Below are 25,572 nucleotides of genomic sequence, written 5' to 3' on the forward strand. Positions count from 1 at the left end.
ACAACGATTTTCTGCACCAATATTTTTTAGTTATTCACGCAAGCATAATGGACTTTCGGTAACAGTTGCCCAATGCGTTAATTGCTGGACGGATAACTTCGTTACGTGGCTAACTGGTTTTTTGGTAAATAAAGTGTTACTATGATTGGATCAACACGTTCAATTGTATTCATATTGATAAAAAAACGGGAGTTCGTGTAACAAACGTGTTTTATACTACGTTCGCATTTAACAGCTGTTGTGCCTAAGTAGTAGGGGAGCTTGTGGTGTGGGTACCTAATTAGATTTTGTAGATTAGTTGATAGGAAGAAATTTATATTTTTTATAGTTCACTTGCCAAAGCAAAACCTTTGGTGGCCTAGTGGTTTGACCTATGGCCTCTCAAGCAGAGGATCGTGGGTTCAAACCCCGGCTCGCACCTCTGAGTTTTTCAAGATTCATTTGAATAAGAAAAAAGTATATATTCCAATAAAACATACATTGTTACATTGTTTGCCACATCTTCCAATAAGTCTTAGTGGGAATTGTTTTAGGATGTAGGCTATACTTATCGCATTATTTTAATTTACTATTGCTATTAATTGTGTCTGTATCTGTTTTTTTCCCCAATAAAGAGAAAAAAAAGGTCAATAGGTACTGCTTATTTACCTTATTTATTTTGCTCAAAGAGAAGATCGGTAGGATTTACTATAAATTATAATCAAAATGCCGGAAAAATATAAAAGTCCAGACGCTACAACAACAATTCCTGACTGATGATAAGTCACGACACTATTAAATAGTTCCAACAGGTTCTAGGATGTGATACTGTAAGTTAATGTACAACTTTCCAGCAACCAGTCGTGATTTACGTAATCTTAATTATGCGGGTACTACACGACGTAATTCAAATTAGGACCCAAGTTTATCGTCAAATAACACGCGATACATTATAAAAATTCGGCATACGATAGAATCGTTTATTTATTTATTTTAAGAACACATACAGTCTTACGTTAATGGGTATACAAGTAAACCAAAAACAATATAAAGACCTCGAGGTGTATAAAGCTTGTTGATAGATATATTTTCACGTGAGTCTATTGAACAACAAAGTATTATTTTCATTTCACTAACACTTGTTCCGCAATCCAATAGGAAGCGTACAAATCACGCGAATCGCGTCTGCATGTGTTTATAAGTTTATGCATTAAACTAACTTAAAAAAAATTATATTTATGCAACTGTATCGTAATGGGGCCCTTAAAACACGAGTGTGGTAGTTTCATAATTGGGTCACATATGAGTGTTGTAAGGCCTAATTACGTACAGTTGAAATACAATATTTTATCTACATCCATATATTAAATCCTCTATCATGTGTTCAAGAACCATTGAGAATGACCTGCATTAACGAGAACTAGGTTATGTCTGTCTGCCCCACGAGCTGCGCCCGCTGCGCGCCCGACGGCCTGCTACTGCTCGTGCGCGCGGCGCGCAAGCCCCGGTGCTGTAATGATGTATGAAATCTCATTACGATACAGCAGTGTTCATAATATAATCCAATGTCGTAATGCTGGTCATTATCTATGGTTTTTAACGCATAATGGAGGATAATTATTATAATATGGGTGTAGATAAGGACAGCTGTAGTGAGGTCTTTAGTTTACTAACAATACTAACATCTTCTGTTAATGAAATAAAGCCGGAATATGCTCACGTCTCACGGTAGTTTCATGTTCAAAATCTTGTAGTCTGAATTCAAAATTAAGGCGTGTTGATATAGAAGTTCATAATATACATGTTGTAAAATCCATACTAATATATGTATTATAAATGCGAAAGTGTGTATGTTTGTATGTTTGTCCGTCTTTCACGTCGAATTGGAGCAGATCGACGTAATTTTTGGCATAGAGATAGTTTATGGGCCAGAGAGTGACGTAGGCTACTTTTAATCCCGGAAAAATGCACAGTTCCCGAGGGAACAGCGCGCGATAACCGAATTCCACGCGGGCGAAGCCGCGGGAAAAAGCTATTAAGGAAAATTTGCCGGAATTTTTGAGTCTAAGGGGCTATTTCACCACCCAATGATTAATTTTATTTGACGGATAAATGTGCCGCCGTCTCCGCCTATTCGAACAAAACAAACAGAGACGGCATCACATTTATCCGTCAGATAAATTTAATCAATGGATGGTGAACAGGGGTAAAGTTTGAATGTTTTTGTTTCACGCTTATTTTATATTATCAGTATTTTAAGGCAGCAGTTCTTTCACTGTTGTGTTCCAGCGCTGTGTCGGTCAAATGGAATTGGTGCGTCAACTTTAATAAAAAACAAACATTCTTTTTTACTTTTTGTAATAATTTTAAATTAATTAAAATTTTTAACCCCCGACGCAAAAAGAGGGGTGTTACTTATAACTTATTTGACCGCTATGTTTTTCTGTGCGTGTCTGTGGCACCGTAGCTCTTAAACGGGTGAACCGATTTGAATGTGTTTTTTTTATTTGAAAGTCGGGTTTCTAGCGATGGCTCTTAGACATGTATTATTAAAATCGGTTCAGCTGTTTTTGAGATATTGAACTTTGAAGTGACAATGTCGGGGGTTTCCAACTTTTTGTTGGTGAGGTTATACTTATAATGAACTAGCTGTTGCCCGCGGCTTCGCCCCCGGTGTCGTTTTTCTTCCATAAAAACCTTCTCCTAACAATAACGAACACAACAAAATAAGAATTAGCGAAATCGGTCCAGCCGTTCCCGAGTTTTGCGCTTAGCAACACATTTAAGAATTCAGTTTTATTTTTATATATATATAGATAGAAGATACTAAGGGTCCTTGTAGGTATACTTAATTTAGTAGGTATTAAGTTTTTCAGTTAGGTAGTTAGTTTAAAGTTATGTTTTATTTGTGGTTATTTTTTCTTAATACCTAGTTGTTTTTCTCTTTAACATATGTTAGAAATAAATATAATTAATCTAAAAAACATAAATATTTGTGGAATGTTTCTTCTGTTGCCTTTTTGTCGTATACACACTTAGTAGTATAATAATACTAGTGATTGTGTTATTTCTAATCAGAAAAATACACATCAATGTTCTTTTTCTTCGATAGGAAAATTGTTCGAGCAATCGTGCGGAAAATGTAAGAATTTCTATTGCCAAATCGGTATAGTTTTTGTGGGAGCGAAGTTATTTTCTCGCATTTCAATCATTTGCCTTTGAAATAACAAAAACATGTATAAAATTACGACGACAGTCTAGAAAAGTCGATCAAACATAACTGGTCCCAGAGAAAACTTTTTAAATCATGGTTCAACCACCCTACCTCCAAAGAAACCGAAAATTCGCCGGTCGCCCAAATACTTTAGAGTCATTGTGTTGTACTCTATTGTAGTATTGTACTTTACTAAAATCATGAATGAACTCGATATAACAAATAACTATAATTTTAATGTACTGACACATCACAATGTAGTTTAAACAATTTAAAATATCAGGCACAACGCTCTACTATACTAACAAACAAAGTCAATATTTGAGCAGCTTGTGGTTTATAATTTGCAATAGTTAATTAGATTGTCAATTGTTTCCGATTGGTTTTTAATTGCTCAATTGTGAAATGCAGGGTACTGGGGCAAATTGATTACCGGGTTTTCGAATGATGATTATGTTTTGGGTTAGATTAGTTAATGATTTAGGGGCTGTTTCACCACCCATTGATTAGTGTTAACTGACGGTTAAATATGATGCCGTTCCGTCTATTCGAACAAAAAAAGAAAACGGCGTCACATTTAACCGTCAGTTAACACTAATCAATGGGTGGTGAAACAGCCCTTAGGTTACGAGTTAAAATGTCACGTGTGTATAAAATTGGTATTGTCCGTTGAGAAAAAACATTTGGATAATTAAGTTTCTTTATAGGTTTACTGTTTAGTATGTCATTCGTTTTGTTTGACAACGGATGTTTGATCAGGTGGTTTTTAATTAGTTAGGCTTTGATAATGAACTCCTAAAGACTGCGAAACGTGTTAGCGTTTTTTGCGGTAAGTATTTGTTTCTTCATTCAGGAAACTCATTATTTTAGTACTCAGTAGATGTAGTCGACCAAGATTGGTTTACCACCCCACATCCCTGTATTATTATTATTTTGTATTTTTTCTTTAATTGTATACTGTAGTGTTTAAGTATTTTATTTGTAATTATTTTATTTTGAAAAAAAAAATACTTTCTACCAAGTTTCTTGCGGCGCATTCTTCTTGGCAATGATGGTCTTTCCGAAAGCGCTGGTAGTTTAAAAAAATGACGTGTAAAAGTGCCCATTGCGGCCTATTTGTTGAATAAATAATTTAAGGTTTAACGTCATTTGTAACGCTTAAAACGTCTAAGCCTATTTTCACTCACAAGTCAATATGACAATCAGTCTTATTGTTTTACTATCTTTTGAATTTAGTTATCGCGCGCTGTTCCTAGGAATAAAAAGTAGCCTATGTCACATCTGGCCCATTAACTATCTCTATGCCAAAAATCACTTCGATCCGTCGCTCCGTTTCGATGTGAAAGACGGACAAACATACAAACACACACACTTTCGGATTTATAATATTAGTTTGGATTTCTGAAGTAGGAACTTTCTTGGTCGAATATACTACACAAGCCTGCTAAAGCAGCGTTTCCACCAATAATGTGCCAGGATGTGTTGCGAGGGACGTGTTTTTCATTAACCAATAGAAACGCTTCATTTACACATCCTCGCACAGCACATCTCTGGTGCAGCTGAGCGAAGCGAGGCGAGGTAAATGAAGCGTTTCTCTTGGTTTGTGAAAAACATTTTTTTTTGTATTTTTTTTTTCTTTAATTGTATAATATAGTTTTTAAGTATTTTATTTGTAATTATATAATTATGAAAAAATGACTTTCTGCCAAGTTTCTTGCGGCGCATTCTTCTTGGCAATGATGGTCTTTCCGAAAGCGCTGGTAGTTTAAAAAATGACGTGTAAAAGTGCCCATTGCGGCCTATTTACTGAATAAATCATTTGAATTTGAATTTGGATTTGAATTTTGAATTTGAATTTTTGATTTTTTTTTTAATTTTAATTCGACATATTCCCCGCAACACAATATCCTCGCACATCTCTGGTGGAAACGCTGCTTTAGGATCTCAATTAATAATTTCCTTTTTTTTCTATGACATTTAAGGCTAGTTTCACAACTGGCCCAACACCAGCAGTTCAAGGCCCACTAACTTGCATCATTGTCTTAGCTGACTCTTACTCGGTAGTTGCATTTATTTTGCTTGCCGATTGTATATTGCAAATGTGCATTTCATCATTATAATTCGCTGTATCGATTGGAGTAACTGTTAAACGGTTTGGATGATTTGCATTAAAATGCGTGTTAAATCTGACAGTTAGAAAAAAAAAGTCGCGGGTCAATGAGCTAGTGTCTTAAAAAAAGTAATTAGTATTGTATTGTATGACTCTTTATTATTTACATAAAACAGAATTCGTCCATCTCTAAGGTTCACGGAAAGAACATGACATTGTCTATCACCTTTTTTTTAATTTAGATTTTTATCTCAAAATGCAGAGCTCGCAAAGAGTAGAGTTACCATTGAATATGGATATCAGAAAACAATATATATTTATTTCACTTTTTAAAAAACGGTAACCATAATAATAAAATTGTTTGCGATGACTAACTTTCTTAGTTCGTTGCTTAGGTGACTAGACACGTTCTTTCCGTGGACCCAAATTACATCGACACAAAGAAAATTATACGAACATCTGCGCTTGCTATTCACGTGAAGACGGGACAAGGAATAGTTGCGGGTAGAATCGCATTCCCGCAAACAAGGTGCACAGACATTTCCGACAGTACTTTACAAACAGCCTTGCATACTTTTGCAACATAGGTACGTCTAAAATCTTGTATGTAGACTGTCGAAAGTTGACCTTCGTGAGAAACAGCTCCCAACCATTAAAATCTTAGACCTATCAATCAAATGATAATTATGTCAAAGTATTATGGAGTAAAGCCTTTGCCCGCGGCTTCGCTCGCGTAAATCATTAGGTACCTATATCTGTCTTGAAATTCCGGATTTTTTCGAAATTTCCTCGTAAATTCCCAAAAACTACGTCAAACTTGTGTAGTCTCATTTGTGTTGTATGATGGATGAATGAACGTGCCAAATTTCATATCTCTAGACTTCAGCATGACTTGACGACCGGATGGCCGAGTAGTTAGAGAACCTGACTACGAAGCTTAAGGTCCCGGGTTCGAATTCCGGCCGGGGCAGATATTTGTATGAATAATACGCATGTTTGTTCTCGGGTCTTGAATGTTTAATATGTATTTAAGTATATATTAATCTATATAAGTATGTTTATCCGTTGCCTAGTGTCCAATAGTACAAGCTTTGCTTAGTTTGGGACCAGGTCAATTGGTGTCAAGTGTCCCATGATATTTATTATTTATTTTATTTATTTACTAGGCACGTCTCACAGTTGGGCGCAGGCTTCCTCACAGATTAAGAGGATTTGGGCCATAGTTTCTACGTCAGCCCAGTGCGGAATGCGAACTTCACACACACAACATTGAATTTCTTCGCAGGTTTGTGCCGACTTCACGACTTAAACAAATTAAAGAAACACATTATCTGCGCTCTCCATCTCAATTTTTTTATCAACTATAAAATTTTATTTCACTTGCTTTGAAAAAAATAATAGTCAGTTAAGTTGACAAATAAGTGACGTAAATAAGCTAGTTTTGAAACCAGCACAAGAATTATAATAACAATGAAAACAAGAGCAAGCAAACCTATAAAGTATTACTTGGCGAATCAACGATCGAAAGTGAACGCAACGCACACTAGCACACGTGTAGCTATAAAGCGCGTGCGCCTGTGTGCGACCTAGGAAGTTCTGAAGATATACAATACAGCTCTAGAAGAGGCTGGTTAAGAGGTTACTATGTCATAAAATTATTGCAGACTAGTGTTTAACCGCGGCTGCGCACACGTAAATCATTGGATCCAGCTACTGAATTGAAATTTAGGGATTTTAAAAAATTCCCGTGGGAATTCCCGAAAGTTAAATCGTGGTTTCATTGACGTTACATTAAAAACAATCGCGCTAAAGCGGTTAAAGTAGCCTTATATTACAGATGGCCAGCTATCTACGTACCAAATTTCATCCAAATCCGTCCAGCCGTTTCAGCGTGAAGGAGTAACAAATATGTCGAAAATACAAACTGAGACATGGAAAACCAGAAAACGAGACCAGCGCTGGAAATCGAACCCAGGTCCTCAGCAATCCGTGCTGCGTGCTATAACCGCTACACCACCGCTGGACAGGAGTCTAGACACGAATTTCTCCTATGCACACATATCTCTGGTTGCTTTTTTCCACTACGCTACTTAAGCAGCAGCACGCGACATCTATGTTTCGCTATCATCGAGAGACGTCACATTCTTTTGGAACTAACCGCTCACCCAGACAAGAGATGTCGCTATTAGGCAATCAAATTATGATTGATTTTTTGGAGGCTTTTTGTATTTTTTATTTCAACTCCAAATTCGTTACATATATGTATATTTTATATTTTTATATTCGTAAAGCAACCTGAGATATATACCCCGTGTAGATGCAACCGATACTATCTGAAATAACGGTAACAATCGATTGTTCAAAACTATCGAATCGATAGTTTTGCATTATTAGAGACCAAAAATATCAATACTATCGATAAAGCAAGTTCTTGCAAGTTAAATTCAACCAACTTCCAGTAATCAGATTGACTTGAAATTTGGTCCACTTATGAAAATTGCGTGACAATACAATAATCTGGTAGTGAAATCCTGGTGGTCCGGCCAGGATTTCCACAGGACGGAACTCTTCAATGGTTAATGGCATCGACTTGAAATTTAGTATGCAAATGTAGTTTAGGCGACAATACATGCACAAAGAAAAAACTGGCAAAAACTTAATTTGATCAGCTAATAAAATAATTTACAATACGCATTATGATCATTCCTGAGACGGAACTGTACTCGAGATTTCGTTCTTTGTCCAGAGATAGACACGTTGTAGATAGTGAAATAATGTCAAACCACACGAGTATAATTTCGCAACAGCTTTATATCTGCGTGTGATCATAGCTCACGCGCCAGAGAAACCTCAGGTTTCGAGTGGAATGAGATATCGATTTATTAGCGATTGTGCACAAAATGGCGGAGACCGCATTGCACCAGGAAGTAGCGAGTTATTTAAAGCAAATTACCGTCTTTTCTAGTCATTTTGTATCACAATTTCAAAGTGCAATAAAAACCAGCTAAGTGTGAGTCGGACTCGCACACGAAGGGTTCCGCATCAGCGCACGATTTCCATTGTTAAGATTGAGTATAAAACGCCGAAAAAAAAAATGATTCTTGTTTATTATCGTTTGTAGCGGTCTATGGTCGCTACTGCAAAAATCACACACCGTGTTAAGATTATATGTGTCGAGATACTTATTTGGTAAGACACAAATATACACACGGATTAAAAGTCAGTGTGCCTTCTTAAATGGATTTGCGTACAATACTCAAAATCTAGAACTATAATGGAATGCTTGCTAGAACTTTGAACTAGTCTTCATAATTTTTGGCCTAAATACAAGGCAAGGATTTGCATGTCCAAGGTAACTTTCTAACCGAGTGAAATCTTTAGTTTCCAAACTTGGCAAACTACTTAGTAGAGCTTCAATTGTTTTTCAGTTGAGAAACTAGACAAAATATACAACCTATACTTAAATACTTTCAAAGTTTTCATTGTTTTTTGTCTCAGTTGACAAAAACGGAACCCTTATCGGATCACTTTGTTGCTCGTCTGTCTGGTCGTCCATCCGTCTGTCAAGCAGGATAATTTTTCTCTGGAGATATCAAGCTGAAATAAATATTGAATACTAAGTCTGCCGCGCCCGAAGCCGTAGTGGCCGAGTGGTTTGACCTATGGCCTCTCAAGCACAGTGTGGGTTCAAACCCCGGCTCGTACCTCTGACTTTTTCGAAATTCATGCGCTAAATTACATTTGAAACTTACCACGAGTTTACGGTGAAGGAAAACATCGTGAGGACCTGCATAAACCTGCGAAGCAATTCAATGGTGTGTGTGAAGTTTTCAATCCGCACTGAGCCCGCCTGGGAACTATTCCCCAAGCCCTCTCATTCTGAGAGGAGGCCTGTGCCCAGCCGTGAGAAGTATAAAGTATAAAAATGTAATGACTCAGGTCTGCTACCCCTTGGAACAATGAAAAAAAATCACTCGACGTCAGCGACGTTTAAACGTAGTGACACTATTTCCCGGCACGGAAAATACCGACCCTTTTTTCGTGTACTTGCCCATAGAAGCTCATGCCAGTTTCTAAGGGCGTGTACACGAAAACCAGGGTCGGTATTTCCATGTCGGTATTATCCGGGCCGGGAAAGAATGTCACCCGTTTAAATAGGGGGCCTGCTGAAACACTCCGGTTAAGTTTTGAAAGACCTCGGAGGTAAATAACATGTTTCCAAAGGACCATTCGAGTTTTATTACCAAAAACACCGTGTACCATCCGCCGCGTTGCAAGACTTCCTCGCCATTGTCGCAACTTGAGCAAGTAGGTGACGGACGTATGTAATGAGAATCATGGTAGGTGGCTTGCAAAATTAAACGGCGCTTTGTGGGAAGGTAAAATGTAGAGACTAGAGACTATCTTACACGGGCATAGGTAGGTTTTTTTTGTTTAGGCCACATTACGGTGGCAAAAGTGCAGCAGCTCTCAACAGTACTAAACAGTATAAATCGATTTTTATCACATAGCATAAAACCCCCGACTTTGTCACTTCAAAGTTCAATATCTCAAAAACGGCTGAACCGATTTTGATGAAACATGTCTAAGAGCCATTGCTAGAAAACCGGCTTTCAAATAAAAAAACCGCATTCTAATCGGGCCACCCGTTTAAGAACCACGGTAGCATCCCTCTTTTTTTGCGTCGGTGGTTAAAAAAGTAAAATGGATGGAAAGCAAAAAAAAATCTAGAATCTCTATGCTCTTTATTATATTAAGGGGCTGTTTCACCATCCATTGATTAGCGTTAACCGACGGTTAAATGTAATGCCGTCTCCGTCCATTTGAACCAAACAAAAAGAGACGGCATCACACCTAACCGCCAGTTAACACTAATCAATGGATGGTGAAACAGCCCATAAATTAAATTTAGCTTAAAAAAGCTCAATTTTAGAATATAAAATTTTGTTGTCATGACAATTTATCTGGTTAGACATGCATGTCACAGCACAGCCCATTAGCACTATTTATAAGACCGATTTTACCATTTTTAACCTGTCCTCTCCCAGAGGCACAAATTTGTGCCCAAATTCCTTTGATCCTGTTATCCTGGGAGATGACAGATTAAACCATATTTATTTAAACACGAATTAAGATTGTTTTTTTGGAAACTTTTTGTATTTTTTATTTCAATTCCAAACTTTTACTTTTACGGTCATCCCGTAAAACCTAAATTGAAAATACAAACTGAAATATAGATGCACAGAAAAACAGAAAAATAAGACCATCACTGGGAATCGGCTGGGAAGGCGGTACGGATTACCGAGGACCTGGGTTCGATTCCCAGTGATGGTCTTATTTTTCTGTTTTTCTGTGCATCTATATTTCAGTTTGTATTTTCAATTTAAACACGAATATTTTTTTTCAAAAATAAACTGTTTCATTACGTATCAGCATACCAGCGTGCTATCTCATTCAAAAGTTAATCAACTACGCTTTTACAGAAACTCTTGCACGAAAACACAGTTTCGCCGTGGGCGGCCACGATGGTCGGTTATTTCAAAGACAGCGAAATATAAAAGCATATCTTATCTTCACCTATATTTAGCAGCATTAGCATTGCGAACGTGCAAGCCTATTGTTTTAAATAATTTGACGCACTGACTGTCTCATAATAATACGTAATAGTACAAAACCTGCTTGCGCACAGGTAAAATGGTAGAAATTTACATCGGTAATATATTTTTGAAGAATGACAAACCCCATTTTCTGCTGGAATGACAAAGGCCCATTAAATTTGCTTGCTACGACGCTAATGACAACTGCATGGATAAGTTTGTGGCGATGCGTTACTTTACAAGTCAGTCGTTGGTACCTTAGACCATTAAGTCTTACGGAGTTGTCATGTGCAAAAAACCTGTCACTTTCGACTGGGTGCAAGGAAGCGTATGCGTAGGAAAATTTTAACTGAAACTTATTTAAATAATAATCAAAGTCGTGACTACCTCTTGAATTAAAAATTCCGATTAATAACCTTTACACTAGCGTTCAAACAAGCTGACCAACCCATCTGCTGAAATATTGTACATTTTGAAAGACATTGCGTAACGGGGTCGGTCATAACAATATACCCACTTATCATTACATTCAGGTATAGCTTACTAGTTTTTAATGTTTTCTATAAATTATATTTACCGTAAACTCAGGTTTCTATAGTCCCAAGCGTTCATCAATTGTCCGAACAATCAAAGTCAAAGTCAAAGTCAAAATATCTTTATTCAATTTAGGCTATAACAAGCACTTATGAATGTCAAAAAAAAATCTACCACCGGTTCGGAAAAACCTCTGCTGAGAAGAATCCGGCAAGAAACTCAACGAGGTATATATTTTTTTTAAAACAGATTTACAATATTATTAAATGATATGTATACATCACAAGTATTTAACACAACTTTATTTTTAACACAGTAGGTTCGCTATTTGAAGGGATCGCTAATGCGGATCGGAATTATTTCCAAATATCCCTGTCCATGATATAATCATTAACTTTATAATACGCCTTTGATATTAATGTCTTCTTGACAATAGATCTGAATTTTGTATCCGTTTCATTTATAATATTTTTTGGAATTTTATTATAAAAACGTATGCAATTTCCCAGAAAAGACTTTTTGGTTTTAGCCAGTCTGTAAGATGGAACTTTAAGCTTCCCTGTGTTTCTAGTAGCCTTTGGCTTATCGACGTTAGTGGGAAAATCACATATGTTCTTCCTAACATACATGATTATTTCAAAAACATAAAGCGACGGCAGGGTTAGGATATCTGTTTCCTTAAAAAAAAGATCTTAAAGATTCACGCGTCTTCAAATTATAAATTGCTCTAATTGCTCTCTTTTGTAAGATAAAAATTGACTCAATGTCTGCAGCAGATCCCCATAAAATAAGGCCGTACGAAATAATGCTATTAAAGTAAGCAAAATACACCAACCGTGCCGTCGCCACATCGGTTAGCTGCCTTATTTTCCAAACTGCAAAAGCAGCAGAGCTCAATCTACCCGCGATTGCTGTGACGTGAGGCCCCCACTGAGGTTTAGAATCGAGCGTTATTCCTAAAAATACTGTTGATTTTACAAATTCAATAGTTTGACCATTTAACTTTATATTAGAAACTGAATTCGAGCTAGATGAATTTATCAACGAGAATTTAATACATTTAGTTTTCTTAGGATTTAGTAACAAATTATTGGCAGCAAACCATGCGGATATCACGGACAGGGTTTCATTGGGCTCAATGAAGTCGGTATCTTTTCTACTAACCTTGAACAGTAAAGACGTGTCGTCAGCAAACATAACTATACCCGACTTTTGGCTTACCATATAAGTAAGGTCATTTACATAAATAAGATACAGGAATGGGGCAAGAATGGATCCTTGAGGCACTCCCATTTCGACCACAGATCCCTCCGATACCGTTCCGTTAATCGCTACCTTTTGCTTTCTTTGTGTGAGGTAAGATTTAATGAGTTCTAAAGCGAGGCCACGAATGCCATAAAAATTTAACTTACAAATTAAAGTATCATGATCCACACAATCAAAAGCTTTCGAAAGGTCGCAGAATACACCTATAGCGTCATGTGATTCCTCCCAAGCTTGCAATATGAATTTAACTAAACTATGACCCGCATCTGTAGTAGACCTGCCTTTTGTGAATCCGAACTGCTGTGGATGCATGATTTTATGGGTATTAAAATGCGAGATCATTTGCGTCAGCATTATTTTTTCAAATATTTTGCTAAACGCTGATAGGATGGACACAGGACGATAATCAGAGGGATTATCTTTATCACCTGATTTAAAAATAGGAACTACTTTACTATATTTCATCAAATCTGGAAACACGCCTTCATCTATACAGCTATTAAAAATAAATGCTAAAGTTGGAGCAACGACATCTAAAATGGAATGTAGAACCTTAACTGAGACAATTACAGAACTGCTAACGTTTAGGAGGTTCATCGTGCATTTTCTATTGGATTAGGCTGCGATGAACCTCCTAGATGATGTTAGCAGTTCCGCAATTGCTCGAAATGTTAAAAAATCTGTTTGGATTATTGATGAACGTGGGACTATAGAAACCTGAGTTAAGGTATTTATTGTAAGTATGGGCCGTGTTGCCTGAAATAAATGGTTTATTATTATTATTATTCTCTGTATTTATTTTCATTCTTGGCAATCTTCCGGATTCCGGACAAATTAGGATTTTTTATGTACCTACTTGTTTACGATTAATTTTCTATTTTCGATTTCCAGTGTCGAAAACTAAAATATGCATAAAGCAAGCCCTAAAACGCTTTTAGCATTTAAAGATCAAAGTCTTGTCATCAAATTGCGATAATCTTTTTCACTTCTCATGCTCGTAAGCTGGATCTAGGCGACATAAAATGACTTTTTATGCACTAGTGCATAAAATAAAATATTCGTCTAAGACCAAGGTAATTAGGTGTCAACAGCCATAAACAAAGAAGTTTCTTTATATTTTTTTAATACATTTTTTATTTATATAAAACTAAAAATCAAACAAATAAATCACTAAAACTAAAAAAATATAATTATATAGTAATGCATGAAAAATAAAAAATTGAGTGAGTGAAAAATTGTTTTCACTGTTGCTATTTCATTTCCTCGCCATCGAAGTGAAAAGCAGAGTGTAAAACTCGAGCATTAAATCCATTTTCCCCTCGACGTGTCTATCCACCCTCGCTGTAGGAGTGGGTAGTTATACAGTGAACCGACAACAAGTTGTTCTATTTTGTCAACACTTAAAAAATAAACAAACTGTAATTTTAAACTTTCTATTTTGTTATCGGGCAGAATACATTACGATAAAGTGCGTGTGTTGTTATTATACAGCAATATTAAGTGAAATTGACTGAATCTTAAAAATAAATATTGGCGAAACATTTTGTGTTAATAGTACCCTCCGGTGTAAAAAAATAAAGATAAATATATAGGAAAGAATAGTGAAGTTGTGATAGCACAATGCCACAACCAAAGAATACTGCTTCCACACAGCCGAAGTGTGCAGGTTGTGGCAAGTTTACCACGAACCACCTGACAGATGGCGCTAAGTGCAAAAAATGCAGCAGTGTCTATCACAGGGTGTGTGTGAACTTGGGGCTTGATGCACGCGTATCATCTGCGTGGGTGTGTCCGGCGTGCAAGGTTCAGGTGCCACGGAGTGACAACACTGATACCCCAGTCAAGGGCAGTGAGCAGGAGGGGGCCGGGGTCGATGAGCCGTCGCCTGTTCAGGACCTCACTAGGGAGATCCGTATGTTCCGTCTGGACGTAGCAGCCATGAGGGAGGAGATGGCTGGTCTGCGGCGCGATATAGCCGAAATGCGCAGTTCCATTGGTGGGTTTCAGGCGAGGTTCGAGGCCGTCGAGGAGAGGATCAGCCGCCTCGAGGCGCGCACGGAGGAGAGAGCAGCTGACGGCGCTGGCGATCATTTGGCCAATACCGTTGCGGAGCTCAAGGCGGAGCTCAATGACCGCGATCAAGACCTCCTCCTCGGCGACTTGGAGATATCCGGGATCCCTGAGGCGGCCAGCGAGAATGGATTGCATCTTGTGGGCCTGGTTGCGAGGAAGCTCGGTGTGGCCTTAGATGAGCGCGACATCGTTTTTGCGGAGCGTGTGGGGGCGCCTCGGCGGTCGCTGGACGTCGCGGAGGGTGGCGGCGCTGCCGGGGACGCGAGCGTCGGTGCGGAGCGACTGCGCCCGCGCCCCCTGGTCGTGCGCCTCGCCCGCCGGGCGCCGCGCGCCGATCTGCTGCGCGCCGCGAGGGTGCGCCGGGGCGCGGACACGGCGGACTTTGGTCTGCCCGGGTCGCCCACTCGGTTCTACGTGAACGAGCGACTCACCAGGCTGAACCGATCGCTGTTCTACAGCGCGCGGCAGGAATGCAGGAGGCTGGACTGGCGTTACCCGTGGACGACGGCTGGTCGCGTGTACGTGCGTCGCGATAGGGATGGGCCTGCCCAACGGATTCGTTCGTCTGAGGACATTGCTCAGGTTTTTGGCACCTTATTGCGTTAGAGCCAGCCCATAATATGTGTTTAATATTTCACTTCAAATGTTCCTTAAATGTGAGTGGCGTGTCGCATAAACATTTGACATATTTATTTTTCTTTGTTATTGTATGGAATTTCCTTACTCTGTTCGTTGCTCCTAGTTTTCTGAGTATATTCCATGATCGTAACATGAACGATGGTTCATAAACGACTCAGAATAGGTTTGTACAACGCAGGTTCCCTTGGCACAAATCATGATGACCTTATAGCGGCTTGTGTCCGTCAGGAGTTTGATGTGCTGGCGATTAACGAGACTTGGCTTAGGGCGGGGGAGGAGGGGCGGGCGCCGGTACTTCCTGGTTGCAGACTCCGACATACCCCTCGACCTCAGGGCACACGTTCACGTGGTGGAGGTGTTGGGTTCTACATAAAGCGCGATGTTAGTGCTCGCACTTGGCCCCACCCGGTGGATCCACTGCACAAGTCTGTAGAACAAATGTGGCTTACAGTGAATGTCAACGGAAGGAAGCTGGTAGTAGGGACAGCTTATAGACCCCCTTGGATGGATACTGATTTGTTTTTTGATGCTTTGTCTGACTCGATTGGTTCGATACCTAATAGTGACAACTTGGTACTGCTTGGTGATTTTAATATAAACTTATTAACCGCTAGTGATGTAAAAATAACTAAATTTAACCACTTTCTGTCTAGTTTTGGCTTGTCCCAGTTGGTATCGGAGCCCACGCATTTCACAGACACCAGTCAGACGTTGCTCGACGTAGTTTGTACCGACCTACGTTCGAAGAAGGTCACTATTGAGCATGTAGGTTCTTTGATAGGACACTGTCTAGTGATATGTGAGTTTGATGTTAGACGTGACAGGCCTAAACCCTTTTCCATAACCTACAGATCAATAAGAAACATAAAACAGAAGGAATTTGATGCTGACCTGCAATGTATGGAGTGGAATTTGCTGGCCAATCCGGATAATGACAATGTCAGTAACATGGTCCATGTGTTGAGTCAGCATATTGTCGAGTTATTTGACATCCATGCCCCAATAAAGTCGTCTGTTGTCAGATCTCGCACTCCCCCATGGATCACAGACACAGTTAGACTCATGATGCGGTTGCGTGACAGAGCCGCGGGTGACTACCATAGAACTGGATTAGAAAGTAAAAAAAAGTATTATAAAGATTTGAAATCAATTGTAAATAAAGCACTATTTAATGAGAAGTCAGCCTATTTTAATCAAAATATAAATAATAATATACATAAACCAAAATTACTCTGGAAAAATCTTAAATCTACTATATTGCCTAATGATAACAAAGACCTACCAACTAGTTTCAATAATCCTAATGCTATAAATAGTCATTTTCTTAATTTACCGGCCACCACTGGAAGCACCATATCACAACTGACTTACTTTGAATTCCATAAGTTTAGTGACTCAGTTTTTCATCTTGAATTGGTCAGTACAGAACAAATTGTAAAAATTATAAATAAATTAGAATCAAATGCTGAAGGTTGTGATGGTATTAGCCTAAACATGTTAAAATTGACATTACCATGCACTGCTGACATAATTAGAGATATAATTAATATCTCCATATTAACATCAACATTTCCTGACATCTGGAAACATGCAATAGTACGCCCTTTGCCTAAAATCTCAAATCCAACCGAGCTTAAGGAACTTAGACCGATCAGTATATTGCCATGTCTGTCAAAGGTCATGGAAAGAGCTGTGTGCTCACAATTGACCAATTATTTAGAAAATAACAACATGTTGCCGGATGTGCAGTCTGGCTTTAGAAGGGGACGAAGCACTGTGACTTGTCTGCTGGATGTAACTGACAATATTTTGTGCGCGCAAGACAAAGGAATGTGTACTTTTTTGGTGTTGTTAGACTTCTCTAGGGCATTTGACTGTCTAAATATTGAGATGTTGTTGTCCAAGTTGAGTTATTATGGTTTTGACCACAATGCAATAAAATGGTTTGACAGCTACCTTAATAATCGCTATCAGTATGTGAAACTGCAGAATAAAGATGGTTCTTTTCAAATATCCGACAAGGCACATCTCACTCGAGGAGTGCCGCAGGGATCCATCCTCGGACCGATCCTATTTATTTTATATACTGCTGACATACAGACTCACATTAAATACTGCAAATATCATATTTATGCAGATGACATTCAAGTGTATTTGTCATGCAAGCCATCAGAGATCAACGGTACCATAGATAAACTTAACGATGACCTCACTAGCATAGCTTCTTGGGCCACAAAAAACTCCCTAGTACTCAATCCTGACAAGACCAAATACCTAATTTTTGGTAGTAAGCAGCAGATGGCCGGCCTTGACTGTGCGGGCATGGCACAAGTCACAATGATGGGTAGACCCATCGAGCGTGTGTATGAGGCGCGTAACTTGGGTCTTGAAATGGATTGTGGATTACGTTATGAGAAGCACATTGCAAGGTCGGTTGGAAGTTGCTTCTATAAACTTAAAATCCTGTATAGAATTAGGCCATTTATAAGTGAAAGCTTGCGCATTCAGCTGGTGGAGTCACTGATTTTGTCTAAGTTGAACTATATGGATACAGTGTATGGTCCACGCCTTCTTGCGAAAACGAAGAGACTTGTACAGCGAGTGCAAAATGCTTGTGCACGTTTTTGTTTTAGCATTCCATTGAGGGCTCATGTCACTCCATTTTTAAATAAATATAGTATCCTTAAAATGCAACACAGACGCAAGCTTCACCTTGCCTGCCTCCTCTTTGGAGTAGTAAAGAATAAATCCCCACCGTATCTTTTTGAGAAGTTGTCTTGGTCTTCTGGCCATCAAGTTCGCGGAGCTCGGCAGTGTGGTGTGCAACTGTTGACACATCGTCATGCTTCAGCTGCCTTCCGCGGTAGTTTCCGATATGCTGCCACAAAATGTTGGAACAATATCCCACCGCCAATTAGGGACCTGAAAAATATATGTGGCTTTAGAATTAAACTTAAAAAGCATATGAATGAGCACCAGCAAAAGCAGGAAACTCTTATTCATGACACCAGTTGCATTTAGAGAGTTTTTGTCTTGTTTATTTTTGTTTATTTGTCAATTAAAATAACGGCATTGCCCGTGGGAATATCGGGATAAAAAGTAGATGTGTTGCTTCAGATCTCCAGCTTTCAAGGCGTCAAATTACATCCAAATCCATCCAGCAGTTTTGTGGCAAACATGGGCACACGCACACGTGCACACACACACACACACACACACACACACACACACGCGCACACACACACATGCATAGAAACTTTCGCATTTATAATATTAGTATAAAGTAGGATCATTTACTAGGTACTTATGTATTTCTATTGTGTACCTATAGTTAGTGTTTAGTTCATTGTATCTTCATATTATTTGTTTGGCTTAATTATAATTATGGGTCATGGATGTCTACAAACCTTTTGTTTTGCGCCCCTTCTGCATGGCATTATCTAGCTGTGCATGCTTTTTTGAGACTGCCACGTTGGATTTGTTCATGGACTCCGAATGGGACGTTTGCTGTTGTTATTGTCATCTTTCGGTACCTTGGCCATTTGGGAACCTGCAAGACGTGCGTTGTAGTGTATAACAAAGTTATGGAGCTTATGGTTGTTGTGAATAATGATAAGGATAACAGCTTGATTTTGTTTTTTTATTTTTTATTTTAGGTTATAACTAGCGCCACTTTTTACATACCTGTTGTTTGCGTTCCATGGGCGCTGCCGTGACTGTGATGTTTGTTTGAACATCGCTATAAGTACCGTTGGCGCTTTGTTTGCACTGATATTTTATTGTAATGGTAATGGATTATTCGGAACTCATTCTTTTTTGCACGAACTATGAATCCATCCATGCCACGTCTATAGCACAGAGTACTTTTTTTTTTTTTCTTTTTTTTAATGCCACGTCAATAATTGCATTATTGGCAAAGGCAATAGGCCTATACAGACGTGCATATTATTCTCTTTTTTCTTTTATTTATATTTTGTGTAGTTATTTTTATGTTGTAAATTACTAGTTTTGTGTATTGTAAAAAATTGTTTTAGTTGTCGAGTTCACTGCTGTTTTGTTTTGTTCTTTTAACACTTAAATGGTTCCAACGGAAGACCAGCGTCGGCCGCAAGGTTGACATCATGCTGAGTTGGGACCATTTCGTGACAAAATTTATTTCCTTTTTCTTTTATTTGTAAAAATGTCACGAATAAATGTTTTTCTTTCTTTCTTTCTTTCTTTCTGTACCGGCTCGGGTGGCTATATGAACATTTGGGTAAAATGGTTCGTTTTATGCTCTTGTTGTACAATCTACTATTTTTTCGACACGGCACACGGTTTTTTATTTATCTCTAAATATGTGCCAATTCTAAATGAACTATGCTTTATTGTTGTTATTATTATAGCCCTGTGGATGACCTATCCCGTTGGTTTAATGCTCTAAGTTTACAAGTCAGCGGGTTGGTACAGACTTACATATAAATAAATACAATGCCTTGCCCACGCGTCGCTCTGACGACTAATAAGCGTTTTGTCGGTAGGCTCCCCTTTGCACTTTGTTAAATAAAAAAAATACACTCGAGAAAACCGATTCACGTACCAGCAGGGCTACTACGAAACTCGAAACTCGAAATTCGTGTCGTGCGGTCCCTCTGACACTTATACTATATAATACGAGAGCGAGAGGGACGGTACGATACGAATTTCGAGTTTCTAGTTTCGAAGTAGCCCTGCAGGGTGGAATCTTTTCATAATCCATTTCGCTGTAGTTTCTTTGGCAAATGTATGGGAGGTCAACATGGCATTGTTGCACAAAGGTCCCACCCTGGTACGTGATTCAGTTTCCTCAAACTTATGGGACAATTTACACTAATTGACTTAATGCCAAAGTAAGCAAAGACACCTATAATAGCTGACACTTTCTTTAGAGGCTGGCAAAAGACCGTGACTCTCCTTGAGTTGTTGGTACCTACTCATGGGCGGTGCTGATGATTTCCCATTAGATGTCGTTTGCCTCCCTCGCATAAAAATATATATTATTCTTAAATATCACTGATTAATTTACGTCACTTTATTTGACGGGAAAGTCCAAAGTTCCCGCGGGATGAATAAGCATTTAATTTGTGTGGTAATAAGCTTAACAAGCAAACTTGTTCATAGTTGCTGACTTTCAACGGAACCAAGTCGTCGATCACGAACACCAATTACTCTCATAACCGCTGTAAGCGCGTTACATAACTTCCACCGAATCACGTGAACTTTATAAACCGGGTCAATGCTAAAGTGGAATCAAATAAGTGGGATCACTCTTACAACAAGTCTAGTTTGGCTTTTTGACACTTTTTGAAGAAGAGCTATGGACTAGTTAAAATACTGTAGTACTATTACTACTTATTATGTAAGTAATATTTTTTTACAAGGTGTCTTTTTTTGTCTTGCAAAGTTTGTTAAAAAAGTATGCCCCCGTTCGGACAGATACTTGTATGAAAAATTCGAAGGTTTGCTTTTATGTCATGGGTGTGTAATATGTATTTATCTATTTAGGTATGTTTATCCATTGCCTAATACAGTCACCAGCACCATTATGTGACAACAAAGCGCGCTTAAATATCTGATACGACTCTATTTCTAGGGCCGGTAGGAAGTGTCAGATATTTTTGCACGCTCCGCTGTGGCAGATATTAATGAAGGTCACCTGTAGGTCAATTGATGTCAAGTGTCCCGTGATATTTATTATTTATTAAATAAAAATGCCGCAGTGCAGTGTGGAGTGGACCCCGCACACAATGTAACATCACAGACATCTCGACACTTTCTACGCTGACAATAGAGCAAAACGGTACAAAAAATATAGATTATGTCAGCTCGTTACTAATTTGAAAATAATGGCTGCTTTTTCACATTTTTTTTTGTTTAATTTGTAGATTGAGCTGGTTTTCCTTTTCAGTATTTTGTGATAGTTAAATTATAAGCAACAACAGTTCATCACTTCGTCTGCCAATCTCCCGGAAAATGCCGAAATGCATTTTCTTGACATAAAATGACACTATCTTTTACATTAGCTAATGAGCTAGTCTAGATTTATTTTATTTTATTATGTGTTCTAAATCTGATACTTTTGGAATTATAAGAAACGATCGTTCGGCCATTTATATCAAAAAGACATTCAGCTTTTTTTACTACTCTTTAGTCTTAGTTGTATATTCGATCTAAAACATATAGCTAGTACAAGCTGATATATCTGTTATCTCTCATCGAAAGTGTAAATGTATCATAAAATAATAACAGTAATTATGCTGTACGAACTCAAAACTATGACATAACTATTTCGTAACATACTCCTTTCTTATTTGTTTCAATAATGAATTGACACTGACAGCTGTAAGATTAATGTGTGTTGTGCAACGCAGGAAGAAAGCATGGATTATATTCGATTATGATTTAATTAAGGAAGTTGACATGAAGGTAAATAAATGTATTATTATAGTTGATTCATAGACACTCGGGAGCTTCTGGCTGGGTACATTTCTCTTCGATACGATAGATAATGAGTAATGAAAAACGTTTTTGATCGAAGCATGTGTAGTATTCACCATTTTTTAGAACTGAACAAAAAACAGTGCCCAGCATAGAGCAAGGCATTGCCACGAAAATTTACACGATGATTCTTAGAATGATCCCTAGGGATCGCTCTAGTAAACTAAAAGTAAACTTACTCGTCAGAAATTTTATTACTTACGATGATGTCGGACAGATGCTGGGCAAAGAGCTCGAAACAAATTTACCATTGTTTTGCTTGAATGCTCGCTAGAACGCTCCCTAAATGCTTGCTAAAACTTTTACGTCTATACTGTGAACTATTATATTACCTGCTAGTGTTTACCCGTGGTTTCGCACACGTAAATCATTAGATCCAGCAGCTGAATTGAAATTTCGGAATTTTTTAAAATTCCTGTGGGAATTCCCGAAAATTATATCGTTGCTTTTCATTGGCGTTACATTAAAAACAATCATGTCCAATTTCATGACTCTAAGCCCAGCGGTTGTTGTTTCGAGATTTTATCCTTATCCCGTGGGAATATCGGAATAATAATATTGACAGATATTGGTACTGGTGACTGTACCAGCTTCAATCTCTACTACTTACTTATGCATTTTATTTTTCTGTGTCTCTACCATACACTTATCGTATCATTAAAATTCTTTGCATTCCCAGGCTGTGTACTCTCACATTTTTTTCTATTAAATATTTATTTTTGTTAATAATTCACAGCGCTAAAATATGTCGATTGTCGGCGGGCTTTGTTAAATGGTTTTGCGTTTACAACCTTTACCTTAATGCCGCATGGGAGCCGTAAGATGGCGCTTGCAATAATTTCTAAAACCAAATACCAGCAATAGATTTGACGCGAAACATAAATCTTTTAGATACAGCCATCCAGCCATACCAGCCTGTATACGTCCCACTGTTGAGCACAGGCCTCCTCTCAGAACAAGAGGATAAAGATACAATTAAGCACCAATATCTGACACAACAAAGCGTGCATAAATAATATCTATTACGAGTCTATTTCTAAGGCCGATAGGACGTGTCAGATATTTAGGCACGCTCAGCGCACAGCGTGGCAGATATTAATGCAGGTGACTGTACATAGTAACCTTATTTAGTGCCTTTTAACTTAAACATATTGTTATGTTTAGTCAAAAACAATTTTAAGTACTTTCTTAAATATACAATCCATTATTACTTATCTTTTGAGTATTTCTGTTTTTTCTCTTTACCGCACGTAATTTTCACTGTCTGCTTATCCTCTATATAACAAACTGTCTTCTCTTAACTAGGTTAGCTGGAAGAGATCCCATTTTAGGGATAAGCTCGCTTTTTTTCTCCTCTCTGTGTATTTGTATTTTTATTTTTATGTGCAATAAAGAGTTTACATACATACATACTTATTTACTAAATCTTGCAGGAGCTTCTTGCTTTTGCAGGAGAGGCGCAAATTTGGCGACGTTGACTTTGGGATGAAGACCATACCATCATTGAAATTTTTCGTATTTCTAATTCTTTGGCAGGTATAGGAAGACGTAGACGTGGTAGTAGAGAGCTATGCTCAGAGTTTCTCTACATGCTAGAGTCAGCGACATAGCTCTAAGTATAATGTAAATTGAACTTACAATGACCGGGAACACACATTTCTTAAATAAGAGATAACTTTTGAATAGAAGGTTCTTAAGGGTGACCACCAACTGGAAGACGCAACGTTGGAAGGCCTCCCACTAGGTGGAGCAACGACGTCGCTTAAGTTGCGGGCGACTGCTGAATACAAGTAGCAAAGCATTTTCAAGCAACGTCTACAGCTGATGATAATTATAGACTGCCGTCTCACTCATGAAATGTCGCGTATTTTTCGAGTGTAGAGTAAAGAAGTTGTAAAGCGTCATTTTACTGTCGCTCTCAAGATCGTGCGACCGCCGTTTCAAAACTTATTGTCTGTCGCGTAATTACGTGTTGGGCAACGACACGTCGGCAAGGTTGGAGGAAGCTGGGACGGTCGCAGTCGGCCGGAAAGATAAGTCGGGATAGCATGCAGCTTGCAATAACTTACCAATCAGGGTTTGATAGGGTCTCCCCACAACTTTCGATGTGGTATCGTCTTAAACCAGTGGTCGTTACACTTTTCCATTTGGCCATTCTCATTCGTCCAATTACCATTCACTATTGCGGAAAAAAGGAACGGTAATGAGGGCTATCGTTTTTTCTTTCTAGATGGCGCCTCTATTGCGTGAGGTTTTTAAGTATGGCTTTCAAAGTTTGTTATTACGGCCGTGAAAACAAAGTTTAGATTAAAATCATATTTAATACACCTTAAAACCGTACCAAAAAAATATCGAGAAACCACAGTGTTGCGTATAGTCCCGTTTTGTTCGGAAAAAAAGGGAGGACAAAAGTTTCCGAAAGACAAAACTGTCTCTAAACACAGACATTCATTGCCCCGTAACGCATAATTGCCATAATTAATTTCAGGTAATGCAAAATATTCACAAAATTATTCTAATTATAAATAAACGCGCGTAGCTAACCCAAAAACTATGAGATTTGACATTTCGGAGACCTCACGATACACTAGTGCCTCTAGCGCTGAATTCATACGCGATAGACCTCATTAAACTGGTGCACAGATGAATTAGAATTACCGATCAAAGGCCACGTTAGACAAAGTGAGGGCTTACTGTGGGCTGCAATAAAGTCATTGCTTATATCGCGGGACGCAAAACATTTGACGGCCACTGGCTTAAAACGATCAAAATCCCACTTCGTTGGCGGACACTTATCATAGTTTTTACCACTTCTCTCGCACGGTGTGGGATGAGGATAAAAAAAGACGGCGAATGCGATTGCGAGTGCCAGAGCGATAGACAATACGGCCACCGGTTGGCGATTATCCGAACCCAAATCATCAACGTAGGTAAACCATTTAGTGCGGAAGTCCAAAGTAACTTAATGTCAAGGATTCGAGATAGTCTTAATGCGAGAAAAAAATAATTATCTCTTTTAGAGATATAACACATTATGTTTCCTTATAAAGTGTGTTTCATAAAATGAACTGTGTATTAAATCGGTACGGTCAACCTTATATAGCTAGAAATAATAATAACACCAACTACGTAGGTACAAAACTTATTCTGCTCACTCGACTCACGCCGACTTATTTTGACTTCTATGTATACATACCTACAGACTTTTAAAGTTTGCTCCTGTATATGTATTATATAAAAAATACTTTATAATAAATCACTTATCATCACGTGACTCAGCTAACTTTCCACTTTGTTACTTCTGAGTTTAACAGAAATATTATAAAATTAAGAAATCTATAAACATTGTCATTTCTAATGAAGGAAACAGTGCGATTTTTCGGGTTATCATCGTAAGACCCGATGACCTACATTTACCTCCTACCTAAAAGGCCGGCAACGCACTTGTGACTCGCTTACCATCAGGCGATCCGTTTGCTCGTTTGCCCTAAAAAAAATAGAACATACGTTAAAGCTAATGTCAAGTTTACTAATTGACATTAAGTTTCAAATTCTAATGGTCAAAATTTGACTTGGGTCTTACAAGGTATTCGTTTATTCGTACCCAATATTTTCAGAACTACTTTTTATTTAAATTAAAACAT

The 25,572-nt window shown here is 38.3% G+C and overlaps 1 protein-coding gene and 1 long non-coding RNA gene across 6 annotated transcripts in view; one reads left to right on the forward strand and one right to left on the reverse strand.

Moving 5' to 3' along the window:
- Positions 1–25,572, forward strand: part of sona (sol narae metalloprotease) — a 233,509-nt gene that overhangs the window by 67,718 nt on the left and 140,219 nt on the right. The gene's annotated exons all lie outside the window — the stretch shown is intronic.
- On the reverse strand, positions 16,580–19,253 carry LOC141441526 (uncharacterized). The gene is made up of 3 exons (XR_012452809.1): positions 19,097–19,253; positions 18,820–18,962; positions 16,580–18,334 (listed from the first exon to the last, which is right to left on the reverse strand). It is a non-coding gene; the product is annotated as an uncharacterized lncRNA (long non-coding RNA).

Source organism: Choristoneura fumiferana, chromosome 24 (assembly GCF_025370935.1).
Source record: "Choristoneura fumiferana chromosome 24, NRCan_CFum_1, whole genome shotgun sequence".
NCBI classification, from domain to species: Eukaryota; Metazoa; Arthropoda; class Insecta; order Lepidoptera; family Tortricidae; genus Choristoneura; species Choristoneura fumiferana.